The sequence below is a fragment of the Montipora foliosa genome, chromosome 11 (genome assembly GCF_036669935.1).
Source record: "Montipora foliosa isolate CH-2021 chromosome 11, ASM3666993v2, whole genome shotgun sequence".
NCBI classification, from domain to species: Eukaryota; Metazoa; Cnidaria; class Anthozoa; order Scleractinia; family Acroporidae; genus Montipora; species Montipora foliosa.
The window spans coordinates 2176832-2184331 of record NC_090879.1 but is presented as its reverse complement, the minus strand read 5'-3'; the positions used below and the strand labels follow the sequence as shown (position 1 = coordinate 2184331).

Below are 7500 nucleotides of genomic sequence, written 5' to 3'. Positions count from 1 at the left end.
TGAATACTCTTCACTGTCTAGATGATGGATAAATTCTAAGACAAAAGCAATGGTTTCTGGTGGAAGTTTATTACTATATTGGCGTCTTATTTTCGGAAGTGCTGCTCTAGCTTTTGTTAATTCGTAGTCTGTGCATGATACTTCTTCTCCTCGACTGTTAGTAAACCTGAACATTTGCTTAATTTCCTTATCCACACAGTTCAACAGTTCAACCCATTTGGGACTTCCAGGTCTCTCTCTGGAGTAGCTGAGAGCTAAGCCCTCCATGATGTTAGCATTTGCATAATTTCACTTTTTCCTGAATGGAATTTGAAAGAAGTTGCTCCTTTTACTTTTTACTTCTAGTAAGAAACACCTCCTAGAGAGTGAGGTTCGCATGTTTACAATCATGTTTCCAAAACATTGCTAAAGCCAATATTCGTGCAAAGTACTGATAGAGGTGAAAAATATTGTGATCTTATTTTTTTATTATCAAAGGTAAAGGAAAAATGTCCTGACGTTGAATTAATCAGTAATATTTACTGACTCTGATCTGATTATTAGAACGCAAAAAGAGTACTCTTTATAGCCTGGATTAGTTTTCTATTTTAGGGAATAATGCATACAGTACAAACTCACATATAAGAACCTAGTACAGGCTGAAATTTGGCATTTTAAAAATACCCAAAAATATAAGAACCTGCAGAGCCTGGCAAAGAAAAAGAGGTACTTTTACAAAAAAATCACCCTCGAGAAAACTCCTGTTATAGACCTAATCGGCTAACTCAATGTTGTACCCAATTCAAACCCTTTGGGAATAAAACGTTTTGTTTCAGGTATTTCGATATCATTTAAACATGAATGGTACATTATAATGCAAATACAATACACAAAGAATCTTAATCTCGGGAGATTTGAATTGGGTACAGCATTGAGTTAGCCGATTAGGTCTATTGTGTATATGTTTTCTTTGATTGGCATTTTATTGGATTTTCTCTAGAAATATGTTTTCCATAAAGCTTCAGTGCAATACTGTCCGCATATCTTATGAATAAAATATAGAAATTTATTGTTGTTCCTCTGAGAAATAAGAACCTATTAAGAAACTACATGTAATCAGTCTGAATTATGAAAAAATAGCCTAAAATATTAGAACCTGCTCAGCCTGACCTCGAAAATTCTAGGTTCTTATGTGTGGGTCTTTACTGTATTTTGTAGGGCTACCAGTAGTAACTTTTACCCTGTTATACAAGCATGACAGTATGCCATGTTTTCAGTTTCGCGGGCTTGGGAGATCCTTGAATTGTGTTCATCTTTTCATTACCAATCCAAATAAACTGAAAAACCAACTAGTAAGGTAGAATATGTAAGGTAGAATTTTACCATGTGAGTTAAAAGAAGGAAAGTTTACCCCATCAAATTGGCCTTCAAGACTTTCCTGGCAGATCTGTTCATTTGAGGCACCAATGTTTTCAACTTCTGTTTTAAGTTCAGCCACTTTTTGCCTTGCACAGTTTGTTTCAAATCCTCCGCTGAGTTCGCTTTGACGTCAATTCATATGACACTGGGGCACAACCAACTTGATTTTGAATAGAATTGTTTGCAGACAGGGGCTGTGGAACACTTTTGTTTACACTGGGTGACAGCCTGTGCAACCTTACATAACATGCACCACAGCACCTTAAACTGCTTATGAGGGCCACACAGCCAAACTTTTTTTCCAAAAAAGTTTTCTTAGCTTCAGGGAACAAATCATCTACTGACTTTGGGAGATATATCCAGGGTTGACCCTAATTGGATGCACGCGGATCTCAATAAGCGTCACAAAGTGTCCCCTTGCTCTTCTCGCCAACTTCAACATCACTTGTGTCTCAGAATACAGACAATTTATGTCACAAAGTGTCCCCCAAATGCTACTCTTTAAGTGAAGATTAGCTGCTGCATTTACCCAAAGCTAAAAATAATGCTGACCTTTACCCTTACCTTATTGTTGAAAATAGGTAGCAAATGCTTAGACTTAAAGGGACACTTTGTGTTGGATGTCAAAATTGGGTGTGTATCTAATTAGGGTCAAACCTGGACATAAGTGGACTTTGGTAGTGACTCTAAATGTTTTAGCTTGTACAGGGGAGTTGTGCATTTGGACGCTGAACATCAGAGGCGGATAGTGGTATTCCTACAGGCTTGCCATTTTTCCTTTAACATCATTTATGGGACGAGATTCTTCCTTCCTTGTAGGTTTTTTACATATACTATAAGTAAGTACTGATGATGACATAGTTTACAATCTCTGAGGCTCAGCTGGGACTAGTTCCTTTCTCTTTTTCTTTTTTTTTTTCAATTCTTCACAAAGATCAAACCTTCAATAACTCTTTTTTTTTTTAACTTTGATATAAGCTAGACTTAACTCTAGTGAATTGGAAAGTGAAACATTAGTGGCAAATTTTATGATAAATTCAACTCAACAATCGAAATTGAAAGTTGACAATTGAAGCTAAGCTGAACACAATCTTAATGTGTAATTTTAAAGGGGGAACTGAAAAGGAAACACTTAAACACTGGGGGTCTCACGAACCTTTTTACGGAAGAAGTGTGCAGGAGATAAGCTGAAAATGAACTCTAAAGGAACCTATCCACGAATACTCGATACCTTTCAAAAAAAAAAAAAAAGGACAAAATTACCTTTTGCAAGGTCTAGCGATAGAGTACACCCAGCTGTAACGACAACAGCAGTCCGAAAACGATCTGTAGGAAACCTCACTGAACCGTAACGCAAGGGACAGAAGCTGCTTCCACATCAACTTGACTACCTCAAACTCGAATATCAGATCACCGGTCACAAACAAGGCAATGACAAAAGAACTGTTCACACTATTTTAATCGAAGTGTAATAAGAATTCATCCTAGGTTTGCAATCTCAAGATAGTCCAAAAGCAAGTCTTGACACACTAATTCTAGACTGGATCTCTTATTAGCAGAGTCGGAGAACTCGAAATCTTACGGCAGAAAGATCTTTTCGAACAATTTGCGTACTGGTTATAACCTTGCAAGAAGGTTAAACTAAATACGATAAATTCACCGCTTCAAAACGTTTTTCAAAGCTTTACAGATCTTTCCGAAGTGACTAAATGAAATACCTGTGTAAAATGGTTGGCTAATCGCTTGCACTCAACACAACTTCTATGTGTTCTTCCACCGCGACACAATATGGCCGACGGTACAAGTCCTGATCTAAAAGTAAGATGCGCGCAAGCTCTTATGGGATTTTTGGCCGCTGGCGCGCTTTATTGCTCGATGTTCAAAAAAATCTCGTCTTAAATCTTTTTTATCCCAAAATTCGTCCACGTATGTTCGTTACATCCTACACCAAAGGAAATTGTGAATAAACTGAATCAATTGTTATTCAAGTTCTTTAAGTTTGGAAATGGTGTCCGCAGAAAGTCGCCAAAAATTAAATACAAATAGCTCTTTTTGCAATAATTTTATTTCATATCTTGTCGGTGGGTTGTCAGAAATGTTGTACGTGTGAGATAAAGTACTAACTAATTAAAGCCTGGCCAAACGCTCGCAACATTTCAACGTAACATCTTGCAACATTGTTAGCACAACATGTTGCATACGTTTGGCCACCCTCTTGCGATATGTTGCGATGTGTTGCAACATGTTGGATGATGTTGGATCAAAATTGAAAACGGTCAAATTTTTCGTGAAACATTTTGGATGTTGCATGATGTTGTACTCGTTTGGCCACGTTCACGCAACATTGTTGCGCTAGGGCATGCGCGTTAGGTCCACTTCTTGCGCCCCAGGGGCCTGGGGAACATGAAAATTGACATGTTGCGTTGAAAATGATGGAAATGTTGCGTGCGTTTGGCCACCCCGTTCAACACATGTCGCAACATCATGCAACAATGTTGCAAGATGTTGCGTTGAAATTTTGCGAGCGTTTGGCCAGGCCTTTAATAATTATAAGATTCTAACACAGTTTAGACCTATTCGTAAAAGCTAACCTTAGGCATAAAAACTGTTGTTTAGTCCTAATTAGGCCGAAGGTTAGTTTTTGTGCATGTTTAGGATACTTTCTGTATTGGTAAAACAATGACCTGTGGCCTGTTACCTTCAAAAAATATAAGCCGCCTAGGTATAACATTATAGATAATGTATATTTAACAATTATCCATATTATCCCGCGAAATCGCGCGGAATATTCCCTGATGTTTAGCCGACGAGGCCTTAGGCCGTGTTGGCTAAAATCAGGCGATATTCCGCAAGATTGAGCACGATAATTGTTTTATAATTCAACGCCTTGATGACAAAGCACAATTTTATTTACAATTCTTCTCTTTTGAAGAATTTAATTGTAACCCTATACAATAGTCATATGTCTATATATATACATTATCTGTGGTCTTATACCTAGTTTTGGCTTATATTTGAATTTCAAAAAACTTGAAATCATTTAATTCCCTGAAGAAGTCAGGCCGTACCTGACGAAATATTGGTTAAAGTGCCCCTGTGATCAAAAAAACCAGGTGAGCGGTATTTGTTTGAGCCCGATTTTCGAGTGAGCGGGTACCTGTGTGAGCCGATTTTAGAGTTAACGCACTCGTTTGTCGAGTATTTTTTGTTGAATAGTGATGATGTAAGTGGCCGATTATGATTTATTTGATGTTGCTATACGTCTCTAGGGCACCAGTATCGAAAGCTTACGAAAAGAGTTGAAGGAGTTAAAGGAGGCTGCTGACCTCACTCTGGTAGACAATACCATCGCATACCTTATTTCATTCTTGTGTCAGGAGAGATGACGTCGCAAGCGATTTGTCAAATATGGCATTCCCTAGCTTGTTGCCTTGACTTCTACGTCGGGTTGTGGGAGTCATCTTCTCTCGGTCTGGGTCGAGAGACACCATCGATAAATTTTTTCCCTTCTGTTTTGTTGCTTATCTCTTTCTCCTTGGTTTCTTGTATTATAGAGCCAAATTGGTGAGACGGGTGCTGTGGGTGGATCTTTTTTCCTCGATTGAAGTTCAGCAAGTGGCTGCGAAGGAATACGTTGAATGGGTGTGGTCGGATGGAAACCCCGACCCAGGTCTAGGGGAGCTGACCATTGTTGACAGCGTTTTATTTAGCGTTCTGAGTGTTTATTCTGGGGAATTCGCGTCTGTGAGGGAGATGAATTTTCGGGATCCCAACATTTTTCTACCAGGCGAGGTTCATAATCATGTTGGCCCCTGAGATGTCATTCTACAGGGTCACGAGAGAAGAGACTATTTTCAAATTTATCTCTAGGGGGGTCTTGTGTCCTGGATTTTCTTCGTCTAGTGTTTAGAGTTTACGTTTCTATTCTCATAAAATTGGGGAATTACAAATAAATGGAGGAAGAGAAAAAGAGATCGAGAAAAGGGGCAAAAGATAGTCAAACAAATAGCTTGCCCTGATAGTTGGACAACAATTCTTAATTACGCTATATGTAAAACAATGTTAAACAGTTAAATACACACACACACAAAATAAATTATACATAGAGTATGGGCAGATGGAACAACTATGTCAATCTAGCATTTGATATTGAGAAAGGTAATGTTTGAAGAGAAAATTCTTGAAACATTTTTTGTGTGGTTTCGAGCGAATAGAAAGGGAAAGATCGTTCCAGAAATAACGTCCAATGGTAGTAGGGCAAAATTTCCTAATATTCTTTGTATGAAAAGGAATAAAGAGCTGTTTCGAAGAGACATTACGAGTATTATAACTATGTTGTTCTGATAAATGTGATATCGTAAAATTTGACGGTTCAGCCTTGCAGAAGAGATCAATCATAGAAAAAAAGGCATGTGTGAAGCTTAACAATGTCAGGAAATTTCAAAATATTGAGATTGACATAGTGAGGGGTAATATTATCCCGAATAAGAACATCATTAATTATTCTAGAACGGTTTTCAAATGAGTGTCGTAAAACCAAAACCAAAGTAATTACTTTGGCCAATCAAAAAGGACGGAGACAATCCAGTAAACCAATCAAAACTCGAAGTAATTACACGTAGCCGACACAAAGTGCGGGAAAATGTGCACGCGCGAGCCACGATTGGTTTTGGTTTCACTTCTGATTGGTTGAAAAAGTGGCGCGAGAACTTTGAAGCAATCATTGAGTGAAGTAATGCAAAACCAAAGTAATTAGCTAATTACTTTCGACACTCAATTGAAAACTGCTCTAACTGCCTTATTTTGAAGTTTCACAACATCATAAATAGGGCTATGATAATTATTACCCCACAGTATGTCTCCATATGTTAAATAAGGACATATGAAAGAGTAGTGCATATTAATTAGGGTTTGTTTAGATAAAAACCTCTTTACTTTAGTCATAATATTAATGTTCTTACTTATCTTGGAACAAGTTTACTCGATGTGGTCATGCCAAGACCGATGACTATTTAACAATTAGACCCGGTTCGCCTCATGGGCTATTTACCAGTGGCCCTTGAGGGCGAAGGGTCTAATTGTTTTAGTATCACCCAACTAGTCGGACAGAAAAGGCCTTGAATAGCAAAGTTAGCAAATGCAAGTTGAAGAAATATTTATTTGGGAATAAAACGAAAGAAAGCGTCACGTTTTTCGCTACAGGACTATTACTAATAGTCCTCTAGTAGCGTAGCCAATCAAAATGCAGGATTTGCGCGCATTAGTCCACTAGTTGGGTGATACTAACAATAATTAGACCAAGATATTTAACATTAAAAGAATAGTCCAGAGGTTGGCCAGCTAAAACTATAGGTGGTTGGAGGTTAAAGTATAATTTCTGCCTGGGCTGGAATATTATATATTTAGTTTTACTCAAATTTAATGTTAGCCTATTTGCACAAAGCCAGTCATATATCTTGGGACGTTCACTATTGATATGATGGATCAAACTGTCAAGATCTTTCCCACATGCAGTGAGTGAAGTGTCCTCAGCAAAGAGGCGCATAGGAAAATTGGAGGTAGCGGTAATAAACTGATTAGTGTAGAACTAACCCTTGCGGAACAACCAAACTGAAATCTTGACTGACGAATATCTGAGAAAACTCCGTTCACATAAACCCTTTCTCCTCTATGCTAAGATTTAAGGTAAGATTTAAACCACATATTTTCAATTCCTACGACACAAGAATGAGACAATTTAGATAAGAGAATGGAGTAATTCAAAGTGTCAAAGGCTTTATTAAGGTCTAAGAAGAGTGTTACTGCGAATTCACCATTATCAAGGCATTTAGTAATTTGTTCAATTATGTCAACTAAGCAGTCAGTGGTATTAGTTCCTGATCTAAGACCATACTGATTAGGCGCAAATAGATTATGAAAATAAATATGAAACATCAGCTCAGTGCTCCCTTGATTGGACGATAATTAGTGCAAAGGAGCCGAGAAGATTGGAACAACCTTAAGTTTGCAATCTTAAGGCTGTCAGGAAACTTCCCTTGAAGTAATGTTAATTAATATGTTAATATGTTAATTAGTTAATTATATGCGTTCTAGGCGTTAGGA

General features: G+C 37.7%; 1 long non-coding RNA gene across 1 annotated transcript in view; it reads left to right on the top strand.

Moving 5' to 3' along the window:
• LOC137976304 (uncharacterized) overlaps positions 1–101 on the top strand; it is a 1873-nt gene extending 1772 nt beyond the window's left edge. The window contains exon 3 of the long non-coding RNA XR_011117745.1: positions 1–101. This exon is cut by the window's left edge and continues 17 nt beyond it. This is a non-coding gene — a long non-coding RNA (uncharacterized lncRNA).
• The last annotated feature ends 7399 nt before the right edge of the window (positions 102–7500 follow it).